This window comes from Pinus tabuliformis, chromosome 9 (genome assembly GCF_031772625.1).
Source record: "Pinus tabuliformis cultivar Carrire ecotype Pingquan chromosome 9, CPIR1, whole genome shotgun sequence".
NCBI lineage: Eukaryota > Viridiplantae > Streptophyta > Pinopsida > Pinales > Pinaceae > Pinus > Pinus tabuliformis.
Genome location: NC_142307.1, coordinates 1,922,981,706 through 1,923,008,587, shown reverse-complemented (window position 1 = coordinate 1,923,008,587; position 26,882 = coordinate 1,922,981,706).

Sequence of the window (26,882 nt, the reverse complement as noted above, 5' to 3'; positions counted from 1 at the left end):
ATTCAGGGTTCATCCATTTGCAGAACCTTGTGTGGGAAACATCAAGGAAAAAAATGGAACACATAGGCTAGGCAAAAGGGATGGTAAATTTACTAGGAGCAATGTAACCGTGAGTGCCTACAAAAATTGTTGAATCCCCTCCTCTGTTACAAGCTTGAAGAACTTTTGCAACACCAAAATCAGCAATCTTGGCCTCATAAAATTGATCCACCAAGATATTGGTAGACTTGACATCTCTATGAATAATTGCAGGGGAGCAATCGTGGTGAAGATAAGATAATCCATGAGCCGTCCTTAATGCAATATTATGTCATGTTGGCCAATCCGAATTATTATTGCTATGCAAAGCTTGAAACAGGTTCCCATTAGGCATGTATTCATAGACCAACACATTAGACTGCCTGTTGGACATATAACAATAGAGCTTCACTATGTTTCTGTGGCGAATGGTTCCCAATGTTTCAACTTCTTCCTTGGACAATCGATGGTCATACTCTCACAGTAAATGCTTCCCACTTTGTTATTCTTCTTCTTATGTTTGTCCGTACTGAAATCATCTATATCCATTTTGGAGGTCGTCCAGAGGTGCTTCACTGCCACTGTTTCATTGTTGTATGTCAGCGCGATAAACCTTGCTGGATGCCCCACTTCCAATTACATTTGATTTGTCTTTCAATAATAAAACCCTAGAAAGCTCTTCTGCATTGAAGCTCAAGTTATGAAAATTTGTGATTTTCAATGTTGAGTTTTCTGTTTTCTCCAGCCTATCTGCTTGGTGACGAACATACCTCCGGAAAAATACAAGTCCAATGACGAATATTAATGCTGTTGTTATCGCTCAGAAATTGTCCTGGTTGTGGAAGGAGATCTCTGAGATAACCTTTTCAACCAATCTTTGGGTTGGAAACTGACCTTTCCAACCGAGGGGCTCCCTCTCTGAATCAACTACCCAATGTCACTTAGGCAGCTGCTCATGTAATTAAGCAATGGCCAGATCTTTGGTAAGTGAGATATTCAAAAGAAATTTGGTTGGGCAGGAGAGGGTATCCATTGGGCGATGGAGTCACAGGCTCTGGAAGATAACCAAAGGTTTGCTGGATGTTTGGTCGAATGAGCAAAGGCTTGACAGAGGCAAGGTAGAAAAATGTTTTCTTAGACATAAAATTTAAGATCAGTTGACAGATGAAAAGAGAAACACAATCCACTACAAAGGAGCACCTAACAGAGGGCGAATTCCAATGAAGTAGCTTTAGAAGGAAAAGCTTGCACGTATTGATTACTATATTTCAGAGCATCTAACTTGGACGAAATCTGAAATATTTTCCCTTAATCAGATATTGAAGAAAGATAATATGAATGGAAAACAATCACATGAAAGAACATAGACTAGAAAGCACTTTTCACATGAATCTCTATGGCCAAAGCTCTGGTACTTCTGATCCAGAGAATTTGATTAAAGTTCAGAAACACTGTTACAAAAATTGGCCCATGAAATTCCTCAGGACCCAACCCCTGACTATTACAAATCATCCCTTCAATAAACAAAATAATAACCATATGTTACTGGTTTACTGGAAATAAAATCAATTAAAATCATAACAAATAAGCTAAAAATAAAAGTTGTTGCAATGGATTCGAATTGTTGTAGCTGCTGAGGGATTTATCCTATGCCTGAAGATTTGGAACTTTTATTGCCACTTGTGTTTTGACTGCCAACTATGTCCTGCAAATCTGGAATTGCTGATTTAGTGCCAATCAATCATCAGTCCACAAAATTTGGAGTAAATTTTGACTTGCTAATTTCTCCTGGAATGCTTTGTCTTCGATGGATTTGGATGCTCATTTTGTGGCCTAGAATCTGCAACAAGTTCTTATTTTATGTTCCTCAAAATCTAGAAACAATTTAAGTCTGATTTTATGCCTGGAAATGCTCAAATAATCTCTTTTTAGATGTACTGCCACCTGAGCCTGCCATTTGTTGCTGACAGTCTTTATCCATTTTAATGTGCTCTCGATTGTGCATGCCAAAACAGTCCCTTTAAAGTTAAAAACGAAATATAACAAGAGAATAATCCTCTGCTTATTTCCAGCGAATTACCAAAGTCAATATTAGTTCGAAGGAATAAGAGTTAGCATAAAAATTTGGAGGAACTGATATCTTCAACAAAATTACTGTCACAATCTCCTCAATCATAGACATACATACTGCAAAGTGTGCAACAGAACAAACTGGTTGCATATAATGACCCCATTTTTGCTGTCCATATCCTCCCTGTTGGATTAACATTCGATTGCAAATTTTTGTACTCCACTAAGTCAATCTTGCAAAACTATGGTCATATATTGGTCTAATTCAACATGCACATGATTGGGCTTATCTTTTGGTCGCAAAATCTATTGAAGCTAACACTAAAGAAATTGGTTCCTTTGCTAGGAACTTTATCTCACCCTATATCTGAGTGAAGTGAAGAATGAAAAGTTCACAAAACAAGTCTCAAAAGGATCGAGAAGCATTCAAAACCCTTCCTCTTGAAGCTACAATTCTCAAAGTCCTCATAGAAAGCCGGATTCAAAATAGCTTCCAATTGATACATTCCAATTCTTGAAATCCTTTAAGTAATTTCAACTTCACAGGGTTGCAAAAGCGAGTTTGAACTTCTCCATTCCTTTATTATCACATTGTTTTTATAACAAGATAACAAGAAACTTGCATAATTGTCTCACTGCAACACTCGATTCTGCTACAAACTGGAGGAAGGATTGAACCATTGCCTCGAATGTTATAACTTTATGGCGATTATGACCCCATAGTTATTCAAACCAGACCTCTAGGAATTTGTAATACCACCATGAATTGTCTTCAAAACTTGTTAGTAAAAGTAAAAGTGCAATGTGCCCACCAATCAACTTTATTTGGCTATTATATCATCCTGTGAGCATGCTTGTATGATGTCTGCATTTAAACTCCTCAGAGAGCTCTATATTCCTGGTTTGGAACAAACAATCCTCAATAGCAAACACAACATATGTCAACAGGGGGTTTCACATGGGCTTTTCGCTTCAAAAGCATTCTGAAGTTTGTGACCAAAGTAGGAAGAACACTTGCAAACTAGGCGTTTTCCTTCATCTCTTCATCTGTCATAAATGCCCCTTAACTCAAATGACATTGAGTGCGTTTCTGACACAATTTCTTCCTGATGTAGAACCATCTCATATGAGAGAACATTTGTGGGACGATCTCTGTAGATATCACTGCAAAGGTCACAATAATTGGGCATTTGATATTTGTTTACAAACCCTGGGCATTACAGTAAAATCTAGACTCCTTTAGAAAGATGCATACATGTCATTTGGCATTCAAATGCACTAATGGCATTCCATATTGCTTGTAAACTGGCACATAGGGTTTTGAAAATTATCCTTCGCGGTCCATATATTAACACGAACCTTGCAACGCTTACTATGAAATCTGGATACGAAACCCTGTCCAGCTATTGTGGATCATGAGGCATTACTTTAAGAGACAATTACGAGATCAATTTCAAAGCAGAGCTGTAGGAGATGGATCAAACAACAGAGCAGAACTTTATGCTTTTTGGTAGATTCTGAAAATAGCAATAGAGAAAGGTTTAAATTGTCTACAGGTGATAAGAGATTCCAAACACATTGCAGAGAGGTCAAATGGAAATTTCAATCAGGAAAATTTGCAGCTGGCCCATCATTGGATGGAATCAGAGAAGCAAGGAAAAATTCCATGTCATTATCTTTTCAGCATGTCTGCAAGGGATAAATATGAAGGCTGATATATTGTTCAAGTAAGCACTGAGGATGCAGAACAGATGGATGGAGATGATTGAATACCCCATCTGGACCTTCTCATTCAATCTATTTCTAATCAATCTATTATAGTAATGACCTTTTGGATGGCTGTTTTGGAAGCAGTGTCAAAACTTAAACATCATACTTACCCTAAAATTATTATAACTGTTTACATGCTTTCCAGGACTTTAATTGCATACCATAGTTACACATAAAAGCCACGACATTAATCACATAACAGTTTGAAATAGTTCAGCATGCCTTCATAACATTGGAGATATTCCAACTGTGTTCATATTTGTCACTAATCCTGGATGACTTTAATTACAGTTCTCAGACCCTCTCCTTTAAGCATGTGATCAAATGCCTTGTTGATGTCAGCAAAAGGAACCTTGTCTGTAACAAAATTATCCAGTTCAAGCTCCCGCAAATTTAACAATCAAGGAAGTAAAGATTAAAACCGTAATTATAACTCTAATTAGATATGATAAGCATAGATTGCTCCCATCATGGTACGGACAAAAAAAGAACAACTGGGAAATATGACCACACAGTATTATCTACAATTATGGTTTGAATAAGCTGTTACAACTATGTTATGAAGTCTTACCCCATTCAAATACATCTCTACAAGGCCTGGCAAATCAGTACGAGGCTTATAATTTCCAAAGAAGGTTCCTTTCAACATTTTCTCGCTCAGAAAGTTTACAGGATTCGTTTTAAAGACTGCGTCTGAACGAGGGACCCCTGTTAAAACGGCTACAGCTTAGAATTGAAATGATTGATGTATCTTAAACCAAAGGAAACCAAGAGCTAGTACATCATGGCAGCATTCCAAAGCTTGAACCATGGCCTCAATACTCCCTGTGCATTCGACGCTGCAGTCCACCCCTCCATCAGTTTTTTCCGCAATTACCTGTAAACATTTTTTATAAGTGTTTGGAAATTAAGAGTCTACACTGCTTTGAATGGATGGTGAATGAGTGCACTCCATGCGAAAACTTAAAATCTCCCCCACCTAAGTACTAAAGTACCACACTAGTCAAAAGCAACCAATACTCTGATCTCGGAGAGAGTTTGATGATAATTTTGGGCAGCTCAACGTACCTGCTGAATAGGTTTTTCGTACTCTTTAGGGTTTATAAATTCTGTTACTCCAAATTGTTTTGCTGAGAAAGGAAAGATTACAAGAAAGGGTTAAAAAGGCAATTCTACAAGTCAACATATCAACATATCAACATTCGAGGCAGCATATATGTGCAAGGAAAGCCGAGCACCTGCTCCCCCAATTCTTATCCACGGTCGCTCCCGTCACCGCAAGCTTCTTCCTTGTCCTTCAAGGATACCGATGAAGAAAACAACAGCACCAAATCTCATTTTCTCTTTCAAAAGCGCGGTATTTATGAAGATCCCTGGCCTCCGTTAAAAGGATCACGCGGATGAATCAAACCCTGACTTCGACTATTGACTGCATAACCAGAAATTAAAAATATTAAGTAATAAATATAAAACCGCGTCAAAGACCGCTGGAAGTCGGAGGATAAAGCCCTAGCTGCGCAGAATACGAACAAATTAGCGGATGTTAGTTCCTCAACGCTGCCCCCCTCTGGCCTTTCCATGATACCAAGTGCCTGTTCCTCGTCCAAGTATTAAACAAAAATCACTCCAGTCCAGGCATTTCACCTACTCTGTCATATTGTGAGAATTAAAAGAAGGAACCCCATCGCTGCTAACTCTACACTGCCTTCTCAGTAATTTGTAACGTTTTATTCACGGATTACAGGGAGCTGTAACAAATTTGCGGATATTTCTGCCTGCGAAATAAAAGAAGGAACCCCATCGCTGTTAACTCTACACTGCCTTCTCAGTGATTTGTAACGTTTTATTCACGGATTACAGGGAGCTGTAACAAATTTGTGTTTTATTCACGGATTACAGGGAGCTGTAACAAATTTGCGGATATTTCTGCCTGCTTCATGTAGTGGGTGAAGATTCGGTTTGCCGGAAGTTCTCAATCACTGAGAATAAACAGAAATTGCCTCAACATTAACAATTTGCCTGCTGTATGCCCGCCAGATGTCGACGCCAGGTGTCATCCTCAGAATGAAAGGGACGACGAAAGTCTCTTTCAAAGGGAAGGCCTATCGGCCTAAAAATAAATAATTAAGTTTTTATGGATAAATTAACATAACTCTGAAACCATGGTCTTATGTTTAAATGAGGTCCTGAGTTGAAAATTCATCACAAAAATTTAAGTTATAATATATAAGTAAGGTAATATATATATAAATATATATATATATATATATATATATATATATATATATATATATATATATAATTTTTCTAATATATTTTATTTATATATTTTAAATACATTATTACTTATGTAATTTTCTAAACTATAGATATTATGAAAAACAACATAGTATAGAAAAATATTATATAAATAATATTTATATTTATATTTACGTATTATATATATAATAAATTTGTTCACATAAAATGATGTATAATAAAATTGTTTATATAAAATAACTTTTAATATAGGAAAGTCAGAGTAAGAATCCATTTATAACTACATAAAAATTAAATATCATATTTAAACTTCAGGGATATGTCCGAAAATGGATTTACTAGGAAACAAATAAGGAAATACTGAAAGGAAAGTAGTTGAACCATTTGTGTTTGAAATTCCATTTGTAATTCTTAATGTTGATTATTGGAGTTTGGATTTGATTCCACATTATCTATTTTTAGTGGACTTTTAGAGCCTATAGAAAGACTTATCTTGTTGGAGACTCAAAGCGTCCACTAAAAAATAGATACCGTGGAATCAAATCAGATCTCTAATAAGTAGGATACCAACCACAAAAGTCTTAAAACAATCATTCTTAATGTTTTTATTACATTTAGGAAAAACAAATGAATACTTATTAACACGAAAATGAAAGATCCAATTTTATAACAACTAAATCAAAAACATTAAACCCATTTTATAAATTCCAAATTTTTGTATTTAACTTTTATTACTATAAATAATACAGTAAAAAACTTTAAATAATAAAATCTAAAAAATCATAAATCTATAACACAACACATAATTCCAAACAAAAAAATTATCAATCCACTAACTACGCATTAAAGAAATCACTCCAACTCTTCCTATCTTCTAATTGAATAAAATCCAAGTGCAAAGTTAAAGAGGCAGTTGAAAAGTAAGATGTGATACAGGGGTATTAGGGAAAATAGCGTACTTCAGATCATACGAATACATATTAATACGAATACATATTAATAGAGGTTTAAACTAAACAGAGCATGCGTAAATTGCCAAGTTGCAATGACACCCATTCTTTGTTACCAGAAACCAGAAAATGAAAAAGAGAACACAAAATATGAATGAAATGACCGTGAGGGTTCCAGGTGGGTTATGTTACAACGAAGACACTAAATTGGAAAATATTAACATTAACATGCACACACATCCGGGTTATGTTACAGCCAAGACACCACACATCCAGTTATGTTACAGCCAAGACACCAAATTGGAAAATATTAACATTGACATGAACACGCATCCCCTCGTTCAGTATATAATATGCATTTAAAATCAATCAGTAATGTACAAATATAATGTCAATATGAGATAAGATCAAGAAGATGCTAATAGAATAAACATAGGATAGGTCTCTGGTACCATCTGTAATGGTATAAACTAAGAAAAGAAATGACAGAAAACATTTTGATATTACAGGCAGATTAAGCAACAAAGCATCACAATAGTCAAATGAAAGGCTATAGACTATTTCAAGTTAACAGAACAATCTACATTTTAAAATCATTATCCCTGAGATGGACATCTGTAGAAGTATAAACTAAGAAAAACAGATTACATAAAACATTTTGATTTTATATAGGAAATTTAAGCAACAGAGCATCACAGTAGTCAAACACTATAAACTATTCCATATTAACATAATCAAACACTCTAAACTATTCCAGATTAGCATAGTCAAACACTATAAACTATTCCAGATTAACAGAACAATCAACATTTTATTAAATCATTATCCTTACAATGAGGATGTCTCATTGCTACTAGCATAACCCATGTCTCTTATACTCCCAAAAGAAAGAAAGGCAATAGAAGTCTTACTTATTGTCTTGAGTTCCATTCAACTGTACATACAATTGGTTGGTTGAATCATTGATAGTGTCCACTTTAAATCACGATCATATGTCCCAATGAAATGCACTTTCTAATAACTCAATGCACAACCAACTTCATATGATATCAGCCTTCACGTACAAAAATGTTATCAATCCCCAAGAGTTGCATAAGTTTTAGATTTCCCATGAAGAAGGGAGAACGATATCACATTATTTTAATATACAATGACACTAACCCATAATATATACTCATTGAACAATGCAAAAAGATTGAACAAGGCAAAAAGCCAAAAAAGATTAATGAACTAAAGCCATTTTGCATAATATCCTTCGGTAAATCTTATTATTTTATCCTGGTTCAATTGATGTCTATAATGATTTATGTGTAAAAATTACTATAATATATAATATAATAAAATGGTTTTTTTTGCCTTTTCCATGATAAATGCAAATTTTGTGGAAGTAAATGATATCATATGAAGTTGGTTGTGCATCGGCTGACTGGAAAATGAAGGTCATTTATTGAATTCAAAGAACCTCAATAGAGTAAGTTAGACTTTCATTGTTTTTCTTTTGGGTTTATTAGAGACATGGATTATATTAGTTAAATATGAGAAATGCCTCATCTGAGAGATAATAATTTAGTAAAATCTAGATTTTTTCTTTTAACTTAAATTTTTTTATTTCACTCCATTTAACTATGTGGAGACCCTGTTTATAAACTTATTTCTATGACATCAATGTAAAATTTATGTTGTTTATATACCAGAACCCTGACCATAAGAGTTTTTAGTTTAGCTCTTGTTCTCAATTTTATTTCTTTCTAGACATTTTATTAGTAGATTAGTAATAGATTTGCATCTACAATATATTTTGGAAAGGTGATTATTTGAATTTTCTTATCACCTCAAACCTAGCCCATTTCTTGCTCCATTTTTGTTCACATTCCTATCTTGACACCACAATTGTACATTACCAATCAAATTTATAATATATATTGAGAGAAGAGAAAGGGTTTCATTTAGATTCCCTGAAACCCTTTAGACCAATTTATAATTCCATTCCTACTTCCCGTTTTGTTTCCCTTTTCCCATTCCAGTAACCTAGCATGAATGTCTTCACAACTTAGAAAATTGCACACACACTGTTTGGTTTTACCTTCTCTCAATATGACATCAATGTGAGATTCATGTAGTCTATACTACCAGAAGCTTCAGCAAGAGACTTGTTTCTAGTTTAGTTTATGTTCTCATTTCCATTTCCTCCCTGACAATTTATTACAAGATTATTGATCGATTTTATCTATAATATATTTTGGAAAGGTAATCTGCTTAGATTTCTTATCCCCTGAAATCTATGTTACCATAAACTTGAACAATAGCCCCCTTTTTGTTATATTTTTGTTCCCATTTCTATCCTGATAGTACAATTGTACATTACTAATCAATTTTTATATGAATAATATAGGCTAAGAGATCAGAAGTGAGTTCATTTAGATTCCATAAAACCCTCTCGAACCTCTTCCATTTTTCTGTTAAGATGCTCCAGAGTCCTGTAACCAATTTATAGTTCTGTTCCTATTTGCCTCTGATTTCCTTTTCCCATTTCAGTAACTTACTATAGATGTCCTTACAACTAAGCAAATTGCAACACATACTATATGGTTTTACCTTCTCACTATTTATTAGTTTCTGACCTGAAGTAAGATATTATGCCTGAAAGTCACTGCAAGTCACTTCTTTTTAAAAAAAAAACTTCTGATTGGGATTATGTACCGTGTTATGTTCTTTTAGATTTTAGTCTCTAAAGCTCTTCCATTGGATCCTTTATTCAACCTTCAAATTGGCTCTCTGATATGTGGCATCATAGGATATGGAGACTTGCAGTAGATATTCTTTATTTCTTTCGTGAGTGTGCTGTAAACCTGTGGTTAACATTATGTTTTGATTCGTGCCCTTGCTATGGTTTTAAATGTTTTGTTCTTTAGATCTCTTCACAATAATCCTGTGTATCTTTGATCTCTATATTGGCTGCCTCATCTCTTGTATCACAAGATATTGAAGTTTCACAAGAGACTCTTATCTGATCACATTTCTAGTCAGAAAATCTGTTTATATTATGTATCCATAATGTATTCAACTTACAACTTCAGTGTATTATTTATAATCGGAAGTTTATAAAGGTATTTAGATTTCAAAGAACGTACTAGGGTTTGATGCCTTTTCTAGGGCTGCAAAAATAGAACATCTTTTAAAGTGGATCCACTGGGTTATTCTACAGTGGATTTATCGACTCTTTTCCTAAGCATTACAGGCTGCTATTAGATATCAACAGTGATAGCCTACTTTCCTTTCGAATGTGTTGTACTGTTCCTTCCCAGCAGTATGGGGTGAAAAAGAGCACATGATAAGGGGGAGAGAGATTTTCTTGGTGGGGACATGTTTTTTTTTTATAAATTTTTAATTCTTTTTGTTTTTAAAGGGGATTTGGGATAAAAATTTTTATATATTTGTCTGGTTTTTTTTTCATAGAAAAGGGAATTTTGGATTTATAGGGACGGAAAGGAATTTTGGATTTATATTGATGAGAACAATTATTTGCTTCAAAAAAAAAATATCAACTATCAAAGTAGGGTTAGGGTTATGAATTTTTCTTTCTTTTCAATAGAAAAGGGAAAAGGGAAATTTTTGATTTACAGTGCTGGAAAGGAATTTTGGATTTACAATGACGCAAATAAATATGTTCTTAAAAAAATATCAACTATAAAATTAGGGTTAGGGTTATGATATTAATATTACTATTACTATTCATGTTCTATTATAAGAAAAAAATCACGCTTAAAACCATATTTTAACCATCAAAAGTGCATATTGTGTAAAACAACAAAAAAAATCAAATATACTTACATAATCACAAATAGAAATCAACTAATAAAACACAAAATCAAAATTTTTATTTAAATTGATTTTTAAAGAATTTGAAGAGAAGATATCTATAAAAATCATGCAACTCAACAAAAAAACAGTAACTTTCAAGAACTTACCTGAAATCATGATCCTGTCAGGACTCTATATTGTCGCTCCATTTTACCCAAACATTCCACATCATTGCATCTTTACCCAAATATTCCACATACACAGAGTGTTTCTTCTTGTATTCCTTGTATCCCTCTCCTTATCCCTCTCAGGACTCTATATTGTCGCTCCATTTTACCCAAACATTCCACATCATTGCATCTTTACCCAAATATTCCACATACACAGAGTGTTTCTTCTTGTATTCCTTGTATCCCTCTCCTTATCCCTCTCCTACAACAAAGGTTCTTTTATAATTTCTTGCTTCTCGTACCCATTTTTAAAAGAAGCCTCATTCTGGCTAAAGTCATCTTCTACCCAAAGTTTCTTGTCATCTTCTTATCAGAGCTATACACTACTGCTGCATCTTTACCCAAGCAGAGCTATACACTAGTGCTGCATCTTTACCCAAATATTCCACATACACACAATACTTCTTCTTGCATTCCTTGTATGGCTCTCCCTATCCCTCTACTAGAACAATGTTGTGCCCTTTTATAATTTCTTTCTTTCTTTTTCTCACTTAAAAGAATCCTCATTCCCGCTTATAAGAATCCTCATTCCCGCTCATAAGAATCCTCATTCTAGGTTAAATGAAGTTAAATTTGATTATTTTTCCGCTTAAAAGAATCCTCATTCCGGCTCAAAAGAATCTTCATTCCCGCTCATAAGTATCCTCATTAAATTTGATTATTTTCCAGCTTAAAAGAATCCTCTTTCCCCCTCATAAGTATCCTCACAATACTTCTTCTTGCATTCCTGGTATGGCTCTTCCTATCCCTTTACTAGAACAAAGTTGTGCCCTTTTATAATTTCTTTCTTTCTTTTTCTCGCTTAAAAGAATCCTCATTCCCACTCATAAGAATCATCGTTCTAGGTTAAATAATAATAATAATATTAATAATTTTATAAACCAAATATTATAAATAAAAACTAGGTAACATTCCTGAATTTAAGTATAAAAAAATTAATTAATAATATTAAAAAATAAATACATATAAATTTAAAATTACATACAAATTAAAATAAGATTAATTTATATAATAAATTTATCAAATTATTTTAAAATGATAGATTTTTAATGTGCAAACTTAAAATCAAATATAAATTTAAATAATATGGAAATAACTTAAATTTAATATAAATGGAATTTTATATTAATATTTTAAATATTTATGTTTTTAATTTTATTAAAAAATTAATTTTATTTATTTATTTAAAAAGATAATTTTTAATATTTTTAAATAGAAAAAACTTTATTTGAATTTCGAATAACTTTAGGATTGTTTCGAAAGTGTAAGAATTTGGAGCACACAAAGCCAGTTTTCTTCCTGGAAAAGAAAGAAAGACAAACTAACTGATTTTTACATCAATTAACGAAAAAGTCCAAGGGGAGAAAATGCATGTTCGGTTTTTGGAATAACTAAATTTACTTTAATTAATGAAAAAGTCCAAGGGGGAGAAAATGCATGTTCGGTTTTTGGAATAACTAAATTTACTTTAATTATAATCTTGAGAGAAGGTCTATGAGGTCGTATAACCCTCTATATTTCACACAATTTTGTTAATAAAAAATTTCATATACTTCAGTTACAGAGCACTTGTTTGTCTATCCAAGATTTTCTAGACTTAATATACTTTATTTATTTTATTTTTATTAATAAATAAATTTATTTAAAAATAATAATAATAAATCTATTTTTTCATTTATACATATATAGTTATTTTAATCATTATAATACTATAGTCCCACTAAAATTATTCATTTTCGAAGCCCCAACACACACATATAATATCCTTCATTTTCAAATCTTTCATGGATTAAATTCGATTTTATCAGCTTCCCAAACATTATAGGGAAGCCTTGGTCCTTTGGAAATGACTCTTGATAATGAAGAGCCAAAACATATAAAATGTGTGATTTGTAATTGTGTATTTAATGGTAATCATTTGACACGTGGTAATCAAAACTCCTCCAAATGAAACTCAATTGAGAATGCTGATTTTTTACATTAAAAATCCAATAGAAGGATTCAAAAGTGTAAGGTTCTACCACTCCTTAAGAGGGCTAAACATTATGGTGGCTTCTATGCCTAACATTGCTAGCAACCTAGATTTTGGAACTCTTTGGAAAAATGGTTGGCAAGAGGGGTGAGGAAACTTGCAATGCCCCTTAAGTTTTGCATCCACTTAATTGTTTAATGACTCAATTAATATGCCAAGAGAAGTGCCAAAGCCAAATGAACATAAATTTGTATATGTTCCTTAGGACTATTGGACATGCTGCTCAAACATTCTTGAGGGCTTTAACCTTCATTAAGCTTGATAGGATGGGATGGACCATAGTGCATGTCTTTATGTTTGGGAATTGGCACAATACCTAAATATATTTGTATAACCCATGAACGAGAGATTTGATTTCTTGTCATGTCTTGTCTAACTAGAGTCTTATTCCCATGTTTGGAAAGAAATGTCACCAATGGACTCTTGAAGACTCGAGTGGTGTTCATTTTTGGTCTTCTATGAAAGTGTTATGGACATTTAATTGGGGGGTGGGAATTGGCAGAATGTCTTATGGCCATAAGTATCGCTAGAAAGAATATTTTACACCTCATTCTATTGGGTGTGTTAATATTTTACCTTGAAGGAAAGGAAGGAAATTTATTTTCCATAGAATTGGAAAAACAATAAACAATCACGTGGAAGCCTTGGCCCTTTGGAAATGACTCTTGATAGCGAAGAGTCAAAACATTTGCAATGTTTGATTCATAATAGTGTATTTAGATGTCATCATTTGACACATGGTAAAAAAAACTCTTCGAAAGGAAACTCAGTTGAGAATTTTGATTTGTTATATTCAAAATCTAATAGAAGGATTCAAAAGTGTAAGATTCTATCAATCCTTAAGAGGGCTAAACATTATGGTGGATTCTATGCCCAACATGACTGATAATGGGAAAACATATTTTATCCAACATTTGTAATATTTTTTTCAATATAATTATATTTTCTAAAAATAAATTAATTATAAAAGTAATGCGATCATTTTATTTATTTGCTATTTTAATTTGAATATTTGAATTCAACAAATAAAAAGCTTTCTATATAGCAATGTAAAATTGAGTGTATCATTAAAAATTTCTTATTTAAAACTTTCTAAGTTTTTCTAGGTGGTAAAAAGTAATACATTTTAAATAATTTCATTTTATATCTCATTCATGTTTTTATGTGCCATATTTGTGTTTCTTTTTATGACCTTGTCTTAATGTGCATCTGCATATTGTATCACACTTTGTGTCCCTAACATGCTTTGTGTGTATATTTATAATTTCGATGAGTCCATATTTGCATGCTTTTATCTAAAAGTGAGGTTTTGTTTGCATCCTATCAAAATTGTGGTATTATTTTTGTACTTGTATTAACATTCACATGGCTTTGTTTGCATCTTATCCAAAATTGCGGTGTTATTTTTATCATTGTATCAACATTCTCATCTCATATTACATCCTTATGTCATGATTTGCATCTTCAGACCCAAATTGTGTAACATATTTTATCCAAAAAAAAATTCATTTAAAGTTTTTGTTTGTATCATTTGAATAATTAAGTTTTTATTTTTTTCAGTAAATTTTTAAAAATAAATCATTTATAAGATTTAAAGAATCATTTTTCATATTTGTAAATGAAATTTATAATAAATTTGTTGATATAAAATAATGTTTAATTTAGGGAATTCAAATCAAGAACCCACTTATAAGAAGTAATAACTAAAAACATTAACGATAATTGATTGATCTAAATTTTTGGACTAAAAAAAAAAGTTTTTTCATATTTGTAAATGACATTCACAATAAATTTGTTGATATAAAATAATGCTTAATTTAGGGGATTGAAATCAAGAACCCATTGTTTGATCTAAATTTTTGGACTATGAAAACTTCTTATTTAAGAAGGAAAAATGATTAGTTATATTTTTAAAGGAATTATTATTTAAGAATGAAAAATAATAATTTAAATAATAGGGAAAAGTTAAAATAATACTAAATCCACTCAATTTAAAAAAATTTACAATATCTTATAAACTAAATAAATTAATATTATTTCTTAAACATACTTAAAGGGTAGTGCATATCATAAAAGTTGAAATACATATTAAAACAAAGAAGTTCTATAGCACCCAAAAACTTGAGAGAACTTAATATTTATATTGATACAAATACAAAATAGAGAGATACAAAAATTACTACTTATATTAAAGAAAGTCTTGCAAAATTCAAGAAGCTTAGAAACCCAATATTTAATACAAACTCCAACACTAATTCTTCTTGCAAAACCAGTAATTTGGAAAATATCTTTCTTAGTACATTGGGCTCTAGATACACAGAATTTCTAATAATGATCTTGAACATTCCTTTTATAACACACTAGGAAGGATTTGGAAACCCTGTTAAAAACTCAACATTGTCCATACAACTTGAGAAGACAAAAAATAAACATGACTTTGACAACACAACTAGATAGTCACATGCCAACTATCATGGTATTATTATATAAGACCCACCTACTTCACTTTGCTCAACTAGTAGGAGGTATCATGTCAGTTGGATCATCTTCTTCTAGATCTGAGTTATATTCCATGATATGATAAGAGAAACATCTTTCAAAAGGACTCTCTTGTAAGCACTCAAGAAATATTTCTTCAGATATGGGATAGCTGGAAAAAGTGGATTTTATTTGGAATCTTGGTTCCTCATGATTTGATTTTCGATCAAGTGAAGATACTTTGGTACTTTCCAATGTAATAGCAAACTTGAAGCATAAGTTAAATTGTGCAGCAATCTTCAAATCTGACTGAAGAATTACGATTAAATCTGCATCTTTGAGGCTCTCATCAGTGCAAGGAACATATTTAGCAATAAATATTTCAAACAAAGAACTCCATGGATTGTTCATCAAAAGGCTACAATCAAAGCCAATTATGACTTCTTTATGAAACTTAAGAAAATTTAATAAAGAAGACCAATTATCTATATCTGCCTTATAGAATTCCAAATAAACCCTTCCATTGTCACTTTTATCTATGTAAGTGGTGCAATATCCTTTGCTTCTCCATTCCTCTGTGTTATCACGTGAATTGGATTGATAAGCCCATTTTTCAAATATTTTTTCTTGAATTTCTGTTGGACATGACTTTATTCTGCAAGTAAGATACAAAATATCTGGATTCTCTGGCTCTCTTGATTCTTGCTTGCTTCTTACCATTTTCACTAGCTTGATTGGCACTTGAAATTCCCTAGCTTGATTGGCACTTGAAATTCCCTAGTTAACAAATCAATAAGAGCTTGCTTGCTACCATTTTCACTATCTTGATTGGCACTTGAAATTCCCTGACTAAAAAATCAATAAAAACATTGTTATTACCCGCTTATAATCAAACTCAATATCAATTTTTTCTCACCATAAATTCCATCTTATCAATTTGTTGTTTCCTATATCTTTATATTTTTAGATGTGAAAAATCTATGCACATCCATTTTCATTACGAATTTTTCCAAAACAACAAAAGAAACTAAATATCTTTAATGATAACCATTTTTTTTAAATAATAAAATAATAGTTCAATTAGGCCCACTAAATTATCTTAAGTAATTAACTTTGTAAAAATTACTTAAAAAAAACCTCATCACTTCATCCAAATATGTGATCTTTTTCCCTTCACACATACTGTCTGGTTTTAACTTCTCTCAAGATATTGAGGTTTCACAAGAGACTGTTACGCGATCACACGTCTAGTCAGACGCGTGATGTCTATTCAGAAAATCTGTTTATGTTATTATAAATATCACTGTATTGAAGCTATAACTTCAGAGTACTATTAATCAAAGCTGCAAATTCTTTAACGCAACGATAAATTAGAACATAATTGATAAATCAAAATTACAAAACATCTAATAAAATAAAAAACCATTTTTTTAATTAATGTTTAAAAAAATTGATAAATCAAAATTACAAATTATTTAATAAAATACAAAACCAAATTATTTTAACTGATTCTTAAAAATATTGAAGAGAATATATATCATATTTATTCAATTCAACAAAAAAATAAAAATAAAAATTTACGGAAATTTCCCTGAAATCATGATCTTGTCATCTTTTTATCAAAATTCTATACAACTGCTGTATTTTTACTTCTCATTTTACATTTACTGCTTCTTCTATTATTAGTATTATTATTTGTTATGGTCTTTTATACTTTTAACTTCTCTTCCCTGCCTATAAGAATAGTGCTTCATACTAATCAGAATCTTCATTTCTGCTTCTTCTTTTTTAATATTAACATTAACCAAAAAAAAAATTGAAAAAGAAAATTTCGAAAAAAAATTCAAACACAGGTGGGAATATATCTCTCTCTTTACTCTTTTTTATTGTATTTTTTATTTAATGTAATTTTTCTAAGTGAATTTTTAATTGTTTTCAAAAAATCAAAAGATTAAAATTGAAAGAAGAGGATGTTAGAAAGTCTTACGGGATAGAACGAGTTTATAGAAAGATAAAAAGTAAATAATTAAGTTTTTATGTATAAATCAACAAGACTCTGAAACACCATGGTCACTTGTTTAAATGAGGTCCAAATCATTTATTGAGTTGAAAATTCACCACAAAAACTTAATCTATAATAAATAAGTAAAAAATTAATATATATTAAATTATTTGTAATTTTTTTCAATATATTTTATTTTTTTTTTTTAAATACTTTATGTAATTTTTAAGCTATGGAAAATAATATAATATAGAAAAATATTAATATATAAATCATATTTATATTTATAGTTATCTTATTATATATAATAAATTTGTTCACATAAAATGATGTATAATAAAATTGTTTACATAAAATAATTTTTAATATAGGGAAGTGAGAGTAAGAATCCATTTATAAATTAATAAAAATTAAATATCATATTTAAATTCAGGAGTATGTCTGAAAATGGATCAATATGGAAAGTAAAGTAGTTGAACATTTGTGCATTCCATTTGCAATTTTTAATGTTGATTATTGGAATTTGGATTTGATTCCATAGTAACTATTTTTTAGTGGAAGTTTCCATAGCAAGACTCATCTTGTTGTAGACTCAAAACGTTCACTCAGAAATGGATAGTATGGAATCAAATTCGAACTCTAATAATCACTATACCAACCACAAAAATCTTAAAACAATCATTTTTAATGTTTTTATTACAATTAGGAAAAACAAATAAATACTTATTAACTCTAAAATTAGGAAAAACAAATAAATACGTATTAACACTAAAATGAAGGATGCAATTTTACAACAACTAAATCATATACATTATTAGCAAAAACATCAAACCATACACATCTTATGAAATCCAAATTTTTATATTTAATCCAAATTTTTATATGTAACTTTTATCACAGTAAAAAATTTTAAATAATAAAATCTAAAAAACCATAAATCTATAACACAACACATGATTCCAACCAAATTTTTTTTATCAATTCATTAAATACCAATTAAAAAAGTCAGTCCAACTTTTCCTATCTTCTAATAGGATAGATGAAGCAGCCAAAGTAGAGATTGAATAAAATCCAAGTGCAAAGTTAAAGAGGCAGTTGAAAAGTAAGTCACAGGGAGTAGTAGGGAAAATAGCGTACTTCAGGTACAGGGGGTATTAGGGAAAATAGCGTACTTCAGGTCATACGAATGCATATTAATAGAGGTTTAAACTGTGAGAATAATGCAGAAATAGATTTAGTTATGAGTGGTTGAACTGAATTAGTTGTAGGTGGTTGAACAGAATTAGTTATGAGTGGTTAGGTGTTATTCCTATATAAATGTGATGTAATTGAACAAATAAATTAATGAAGTTTGTGAGTTATCTGTTTTAATTTGGTATCAGAGCATAGGGTTTGAGATGGGGTGAGAGCGCAGGTGAGGAAGGCCGAGTGGTGTTTCTTGTTTGTGCCACCTGCGAAGCTGTGGAGCGTGTGCGGCTGATTCGAAGATTTCTTTTCTTCCTGTCTTTGACGCGGTCCTAGAAAGGTCTCTCTCCTTTGCATCTGTTTATTCTAAAACGTGGAAATCTCAGTGATCCTAGAAATTTATGCGGGTGTTGGCTCTGTTTATAATCGAATTTGCCGTATTGTTTGTCCATAACGACGGCTTTCTTATGTATACCTTATGCTATTTTTCATCACTTCGTTAAAGGATATTTTAAAAAGCTTCCAGCGTAGGATTGATATTAATCAATTCGTGCTTTGGATTTTGCTTATATGTATGGATTTCGTGTTTTCGCAATGGAAATCAATATAGCGTTGTGCGTTGGAGTTTTGAGTGAGGTAAAGTATTTGTCTGCTCTCGTCCTTGTCTAAAGCCGCAGTTGTAAACCTGTGTGTTGACGCCGGTTGAAGGAAGCAAGACGACTTTGAAGCGTTGAAGGAAGCAAGACGATCTTTGAAGCCGTCAGTTGATGTTGAAAGGGAGGTTGTCCGCTGCCGCCATTGTGAAGAGAGAACCGTCCCTGTCCAGCTGTCGAGAACTGTCAGAAGCGAGATCTGCCGTGAGAACGTTGCTGGTGCTGTCCGTCGTTGTCCAAGACCCCTGTCAAGAACTCGGGTAGCAGTTGCTGTTGTGTGTATGTGCTGCGTATGTGCTGCCAAGACCCCTGTCAAGGACTCGGGTAGCAGTTGCTGTTGTGAGAACCGGTGTGTCCAGAAGAAGACGGAGACTCCCTGCGTGTGTTTCTTTGATTTTCTTGAAACCTTGCTGCCAGAACTTTTCTGGTGTGTTTTGCAAGCTTCCACCGTTTCTACTACCGTGGTCATATTCTTTTTCAGTCGGCTCGGTTTTCTTTGTTTTGTTGCAAAAATCGTGTAAGTGGGTCTTGTTCAAGAGAGTGTTGTTAGTGAGCACCATTTGTGACAGGTGATAAAGCTAACTGATATGTCTATTATTTTAGACAATGATCTTTTTAATGATCATTTTCTCATGAACCCATTTGGGATTAGCAGTGTTTTTGAGTCCATTGACAAAGAGTTTCATGTTGTTGAAGATCATGTCTCTGAAGAAATCACTCATGTTGTTGAGGATCACGCTGTTGAAGAAATCACTGAGATTAAAACTTGCCCGGTTGTTAGAAGTTTTATTGGATCTACTTTCAAGATGACTGCTACTTTGGAGGATACTACCATGGATGTTCTTCGAAGGCCGCTCATGTTCAAAGATGACTGCATTTTGGTCAATCCTTCGTTGGTTCCTCATGGAAAGTGGGGAGAACATGAATTAAATTACCTCGTTCGAGATCTTGCATTGCCTCTCAATCCAAAAGAGGTTGTTGACGTTAAGTATGTAAGCAAGGAGCAAAGGAATTTCATAAGGAAACCCAAAAAGGTGAAGATGAAGCAATGGAAAAGGAACAAGCATGGACCTTTTAATAAGAAGGCAAAAATGAAATGTTTTGTTGTAAGCCTAGCTGAGACTTAGACCAGCAGGCAAGTTACAGTTTAAGTCGTCATGATTAAGAATATAGTTTCTTGTATATCGTGCTATAGTATATATTTGTTATATAGTTGGAATTAAGGGGGAGTGGTAGAAAGGTATTAATTCCAACTACCCTCTGTTAATGCAGTAGCTAGATCAATCTAGAGAATACAACAGATGTTCAAAGTACAAGTTCTAGAAGTCAGTTAGGTATGGTAGAAAATCCATTTCTCCATTAAGGGAGGATGTGAGAATAATGCAGAAATAGATTTAGTTATGAGTGGTTGAACTGAATTAGTTGTAGGTGGTTGAACAGAATTAGTTATGAGTGGTTAGGTGTTATTCCTATATAAATGTGATGTAATTGAACAAATAAATTAATGAAGTTTGTGAGTTATCTGTTTTAATTTAAACTAAACAGAGCATGCGTATAAATTGCCAAGTTGCAAGGACACCCACTCTTTATTACCAGAAACCAGAAAATGAAAAAGAGAACACAAAATAGGAATGTAATCATGCTAAGGGTTCTGGGTTATATTACAGCCAAGACATCAAATTGGAAAATATTAACATTAACATGAACACACATCCCCTGGTCCAAGGTATAATATGCATTTAAAATCAATCAGTAATGTACAAATATAATGTCGAGATGAGAATAGGACCAAGAAGATGCTAATAGCATAACATAGGATAGGTCTCTAGTACCATCTGTAATGGTATAAACTAAGAAAAAAACACGACAGAAAACATTTTGATATTACAGGCAGATTAAGCAACTAAGCATCACAATAGTCAAATGAAAGGCTATAGACTATTTCAGGTTAACAGAACAAACTACATTTTAAAATCATTATCCTTGAGATGGACATCTGTAGAAATATAAGCTAAGAAAAACAGATTACATAAGTCATTTTGATGTTATATAAGAAATTTAAGCAACAGAGCATCACGATAGTCAAACACTATAAACTATTCCAGATTAGCATAGCCAAACACTATAAACTATAAACTATTCCAGATTAACAAAGCCAAACACTATAAACTATAAACTATTCCAGAACATAGTCAAACCCTATAAACTATTCCAGATTAACAAAACAATCAACATTTTATTAAATCATTATCCATGCAATGAGAATGTCTCATTGCAACTAGCATAACCCAGGTCTCTTATACTCCCAAAAGAAAGAAAGGCAATAGAAGTCTTACTTACTGTCTTGGGTTCCATTGATCTGTACATACAATTAATTGGTTGAATCATTGGTGGTGTCCACTTTAAATCATTGATCATATGTCCCAATGAAATGCACTTTCCAATCACTCAATGCACAACCAACTTCATATGATATCAGCCTTCAGGTACAAAAATGTTATCAATCCCCAAGAATGGCATAAGGTATCACATCATTTTAATATACAATTACACTAACCCATAATATATATCCATTGAACAAGGCAAAAAGCCAAAAAGAATATTAATGAACTAAAGCCATTTTGCATAATATCGTTCAGTAAATTTTATTATTACTATATAATATAATATGATAGAGTAAATGCAACCTTGTGAAAATAAATGATATCATATGAAGTTGGTTGTGAAAATAAATGATATCATATGAAGTTGGTTGTGCATCGGTTGACTGAAAAATTCGTGTCATTAGGCCGTATGAAGAATGACCGTAAAATGGAGACCATTTATGAAATTCAAAGAACCTCAATACAGTAAGTTAGATTTTCATTGTTTTTCTTTTGGTTTTATTAGAGACATGGATTATATTAGTTAAATATGAGAAATGCCCCATCTGATAGATAATAATTTAGTAAAATATAGATTTTTTTTCTTTTTATTTCACTCCATTTAACTATGCAGAGGCTTGTTTATAAACTTATTTTTGCGATCAATGCAAAATTTATGTTGTTTATATACCAGAACCTTGACCATGAAAGTTGTTTCTAGTTTAACTCTTGTTCTCAATTTTATTTTTTCCTAGACATTTTATTATCTACAATATATTTTGGAAAGGTGATTATTCCAGTTTTCTTATCACCTGAAACGTAACCCATTTCTTGCTACATTTTTGTTCACATTCCTATCTTGACACCACAATTGTACATTACCAATCAGATTTATATTATATACTGGGAGAAGAGAAAGGGTTTCATTTAGATTCCCTGAAACCTTCTAGGCCAATTTATAATTCCACTCCTACTTCCCATTTTGTTTCCCTTTTCCCATTCCAGTAACCTAACATGAATGTCTTCGCAACTTAGCAAATTGCACATACACGGTTTGGTTTTACCTTCTCTCAATATGACATCAATGTGAGATTCATGTAGTCTATGCTACCAGAAGATATGACATCAAAGTGAGATTCATGTAGTCTATTCTACCAGAAGCTTCAGCAAGAGACTTGTTTCTAGTTTAGTTTATGTTCTCATTTCCATTTCCTTCCTGGCAATTTATTACAAGATTATTGATTGATTTTAACTATAATATATTTTGGAAAGGTAATCTGCTTAGATTTCTTATTCCCTGAAATCTATGTTACTACAAACATGGCCAAAAGGCCCTCTTTTTGTTATACTCTTGTTCCCATTCCTATCTTGAAAGTACAATTGTACATTACTAATCAATTTTATATAAATAATATAAGCTGAGAGATCAGAAGTGAGTTCATTTAAATTAACTGAAACCCTCTCGAACCTCTTCCATTTTTCTGTTAAGATGGTCCAGAGTCCTGTAACCAATTTATAGTTCTGTTCCTATTTGCCTCTGATTTCCTTTTCCCATGTCACTAACTTAGTATAGATGTCCTTATGGTTACAGTTCTGTTCCTATTTGCCTCTGATTTCCTTTTCCCATGTCACTAACTTAGTATAGATGTCCTTATGTTCTTTTAGGTTCTCTTCCTTTGGATCGTTTATTCAACCTTCAAGTTGGCTCTCTAATCTGCGGCATCATAGGATATGGAGACTTGCAGTCGATATTTTTTATTTCTTTCTTTAGTGTGCTGTAAATCTGTGGTTAACATTATGTTTTGATTCGTGCCCTTGCTATGGTTTTAAATTTTTTGTTCTTTAGATCTCTTCAACATAATCCTGTGTATCTTTGATCTCTATATTGGCTGCCTCATCTGTTGTATCACAAGATATTGAAGTTTCACAAGAGACTCTTATCTGATCACATGACTATCACATGTCTAGTCAGAAAATCTATTTATATTATGTATTCACTGTATTCAACTTACAACTTCAGTGTATTATTTATAACCGGAAGTTTATAAAGGTATTTGGATTTCATAGAACGTACTAGGGTTTGATGCCTTTGCTAGGGCTGCAAAAATAGAACATATTTTAAAGTAAATTCATTGGCTCATTCCACAGTGGATTCATCGACTCTTTTCCTAAGCATTACAGGCTACTATTAGATATCAACAGGGATAGCCTACTCTCCTTTCGAATCTGTTGTATTGTACCTTCCTAGCAGTATGGGGGTGAAAAAGAGCACATGATACGGGGAAAGAGATTTTCCTTTTGGGGACATGTTTCTTTTTATAAATTTTTAATTCCTTTTTGTCTTTAAAGGGATTTTGGGATTTTTTTGGTATTGGTTTAATTTTTTTCCATAGAAATGGAAATTTTGCATTTACAGCAACGCAAAAGAATTTTGGATTTATATCGATGGAAATAATTATCTGCTTAAAAAAATATCCACTATAATTAGGGTTTTGAATTTTTAAAATTTTAATGAATTAAAATTATTTTTTTGGAATATTTTCACTTTTTATAATTGGTTGATTTTTTTGGAATTTTGGGTTTACAATTTTGGAAGGGAATTTTGGATAAAAAACATATTAACTTTAGGATTAGGGCTATGATATTACTATTACTATTCATGTTCTATTATAAGAAAAAAAATAACGCATAAAACCATATTTTAGTCATCAAAATTGCATATTGTGTAAAACAACAAAAAAAATCAAACATACTTAGATAATCACAAATAGAAATCAACTAATAAAACACAAAATCAAAATGAGGCGACATTAGAAGTATGGTTTTACCTAAGTTTGGCCTAGGCTCTGTTTAGGTTAGGGGTAGGAGTATTTTTTTATTTATTTGTTGTTTCCTTTGATTTTCTTCACTTTGTTTCACTTTCGCTCCACTTCTTTCTTTTTGTTTGTTTTCTTTTCATTTATAGGTTAGTTTTCACATGAGACTGTGTTTGGCTTCTCAGACAAGCTCGGTGAAATCTAAGAGGAAGTTGTACTACTATCAACACTTGGTTATTTATTTATACCCTCTCTTTATGTTAATCTTGCATTTCCTTTAGTCGATGATACTATGATGGAAAATACATTCATTTTAGAGAGAGTCATAGTGAAATCATGATGCTTGCACTCTTAACTAGTACCGCTTACTTTAGTCGGTCTTCTATTTTCGGTTAATCCTAGTCAACTAAGTCAAATAAGAGTAAGGAGAGGAGGAAAACCTTAACAAGTATGTCAAAGGTATACATAAACATCCTTCCCTGAAGGGACAACCTCTTCTGCTCTCAATAAGTCAGGATCCCTCTTCCGCCCCATGAAATAAATAAGTGCCTATGCATAGTTTTTTGAACAAATAGAAAGGAAAAAATGAAAAATCAAATAAATGGTGAAATAAAAGAAAGGATTCCTTCGCAGAGAGGTGAAGCAAGAAACTTCATTGGGGTACTATCCAGCCTCACTAGCAGCGAAGAAATGCTTGTGTTCCTGAAGTGACTCCGTCCGAGTACTGTCCAGGCCTGCTGACACCGCAACAAAACCATAGATGAAAAACTAAGACTCTGACAATATATTTTACTTGTACATTTATATACTCCTCATCCCAATCAAAACAACTCATCCTAACTTAGCTTGGTATGTGTGCTGCCGATGAAGAGAATCGTAGGGACTATATCTTTAACTCGAGCTAAGTGAAGAAGATGTGATAATCAATTAACTGAACAATATTTCCAAAATAGTTAGACTTGTTTTTCATGAGACAAAATCCACTCAGAGAGTTGGAGTTCTACCAGTGTGTCGCCAGAGTTGTAACAGTGACAACCACCCTCCAAAATTGTTCCTATGCTTCGATTTTGGAGCCTTCCTTCTTATCGACATGAGCTCATCTTGCACTAATTCAGGTATTCAGGTATTCATGCTTCGACTGAGAATTATCTTTTTCATTTTGCTTGTGTTGACTTGTTTTCACACACTTAGCTGATCTTTCTAACTCACAAGTTGATCTCCCAACTTGGTTTCACATTAGTTCTGGGGTTGCCTCCAGAAACGGCGCAATCCTTGAGGGGAAGCTACCTTGATGATGAGAATTTTGTAGTCCTCACTCGAAGTCAACCTTGAGCTCAAAAACTGCACAATCATGGAAGGCAATCCTACACTGAACCTAGAAACTATGCAATCCGTCATTAAGCTCAGAAAATGCGTAGTGCACTAAGCCGAAAAGTTGCCCAGTTCCTCGAAATTGCGCAATCTTTGCTAGCAGTGTGCATCACGAGTTTCCCCAAAAAAAAAAGCAAAAAAAAAAGGAAAAAAGCAAAAAGCTAAAAAAGGAAAAAAAAATCCCTAAAAAATAGGGACCTATTTTTAGCATCTCGAAGGAGGAACACTCGTTATTTTTATAAACTTCTGCCAAGTGTCGTTTTCTCCTTGATTTTAGGCATGCGCATCATAAACCCTAATTCCTTCAAATCTTAGATATCATTTTTGGGATTCAACTGCGTTAAGTAAGTCATTCAAACGTATGACCATTTCCATGAGAGGTAGTCGTAACTGACTAATTTCTCATGATTTTTGAATAGTTCACTTAGCACTCATTGCATCGGGTGATGCTCACAGGGGTGAAGAAGTGGGATTGAAACTAGTGAAATGTGGAGAACGAATCACATAGCATCAATCATCACTTCCGGGGCTTGCACCCGGTAACCAGGACTTCCCAGGAGGTCACCCATCCCAGAACTCCTCTGGCTCAAGTGCGCTTAACTGTGGAGTTTTTCCCCACAATCAAGCCCACTTAGCTTGCTACCCCATTTGCAAAACCTTAGCAAGTATTGTGCCTCATGAACCATTCAAGTAGAGATCCCTTGACTCTTTTTGAATTTAAGTATGGGGGATTTACGCAGTGCATTATATTAGATATCATTTTTGGGATTCAACTGCGTTTAGTAAGTCATTCAAACGTATGACCATTTCCATGAGAGGTAGTCGTAACTGACTAATTTCTCATGATTTTTGAATAGTTCACTTAGCACTCATTGCATCGGGTG